Raw genomic sequence first — 1918 nt, 5'->3', positions numbered from 1 at the left:
TAAAGCAGGGCACAATACTGTGTACCTATAACCCCGCCTACTTGAGAGTCTGGACAGGTGGATCATTTGAGCCTTGTTCATGGCCAGCCTAGCCACCATCCTAACTCAACAATAAATATCTGGTTGGGCTGGAGAGTTGGTTCAGTGGTTCAGGGCACTTGTTCTTGCAGAGAACTGGAGTTTGATTCCCAGCATCCACATGGCAGCTCACAGCTGTCTTGAACTCCTGTTCCAAGAAGGTCTGATTCCCTCTTCTGGCCTCCTTCGGCACCAGGCATGCACGTGTCCACATTCAGGCAAAAGACTCATACACATAAAATAATATAAAAAAATTACCAGCACAAATACAATAACACTGGTAATAAGAATGATGATGATGATGGTGGTGGTGATGGTTACTGAATGTGGTGAGGTACAGCACACTTGGGATTCCAGCACTTTGCAGGCTGGGGCGAGAAGATTGTAGGGAGTTCAAGGACAGTTTAGGCCACAAAGCAAGACTGACTCAAAAGAGGGCTAAAGAGATGGTTCAGCTGTTAAGAGCACCGGCAGCTCTTCTAGAGGAGCCAGATTTGGTTCCCAGCACCCCACATAGCAGCTCATAACTGTAACTCCAGGCCCAGGGACTCCTGACACCCTCTTCTGACCTCCCCGAGCACCAGGCATGCATGTGGCACACTGAGGTACATATAGGCAAAACATTCATAATTTTGAATAAAATTAAATTGAAAAGAACAACAAAATAAATTGACTACCTCAAAAGACCCAGCAAACACAAACAGATACCAGCACACACCTGTCATCCCAGCTGGAGAGCGGAGGACCAGTCTGGATTGTATGAGACCCACCTAGTCACAGAGCAGACAACAAACCCGCTTGCATATGGCGGCGAAGGTCTTGTCTCCCTGCTGAACCGCTCCCCATGCTGGAAAGCAAGGGGAAGAAGAGGGGTGAGGTAGACAAACACCCTTTTGCAATCTCCCCATAGATTTGGAGTCCTTGTGGCCTAATTGGTTTTAAAAGATGCTCCAGCCTCTTTGCCTGGTTACAATGGTAATTAGATTTCAATGTATTTTTTTTCAGCAGGAACAAACAATGATAATTAGATTTCAATGTGATTTTTCAGCAGGAACAAAATATCTTTTGGAAGCACAGGGAGTTTGGGAAAGCCTTGGGAACTGTCTCACGGGATGCATTGGAACTTTGCATAGGAGAAACGGAACAGGAGGACACTCCCAAGGGACCGGTGTAAGGCAGAGGCTCAGAAGGACAGCTGTGCTGGGAATGATTGGAAAAGCGAGCTACAGAAAGATGACAAACCAGCACAGGGTTGGATGACCTGGCCGAAAGAGATCCGTGGGCTAACCCAGAGATTCCATTGAATTAAGTCTTTGAATGGTCCTTTGGCCAAAGGGATAGACACAGAGTGGAGGGCCAGTGGGAGGGTGAGGAGCCACTAATACGGTCCAGGTAAGAGATAATGCTGTTGATTCCGATTGCTTGTTAAGAAGCATAATGCTGCAGGCTGGATCCGCGGAGTGATGAAAAGAGCAAACCTGAAGATATTATACAGGATTTTCTGTTAATGAACGAGGATTGCTCGGAATGAACAGCGCAGAAAGAAGCGTGTATCGGGGGAATACTTAACATGTCAAAAGACACTACCAACACTTGTCGAGGAGACGTCAAGAACTATGGCACTTTCTGCACATGGAGATGGTTTGAAACAACAACCCTAGAGGATGTTTTAACATGTGTCTGTGTGTATGGAGGGATGACTTTCAGGAGTTGATCTTCTCCTACCACGTGGATCCTGAGGATTAGCTCAGGCCATCAGCTTGGTAGCAGATACCTCTACCTGCTGAGCCATCTGGCCAGCCCAAGGGTATGTTCTTATGGTCTTTTTAATTTTTTTATT

Source organism: Microtus ochrogaster, chromosome 10, assembly GCF_000317375.1.
Source record: "Microtus ochrogaster isolate Prairie Vole_2 chromosome 10, MicOch1.0, whole genome shotgun sequence".
NCBI lineage: Eukaryota > Metazoa > Chordata > Mammalia > Rodentia > Cricetidae > Microtus > Microtus ochrogaster.
The sequence above is the reverse complement of the archived record's forward strand: the minus strand, read 5'-3'. Positions refer to the sequence as shown.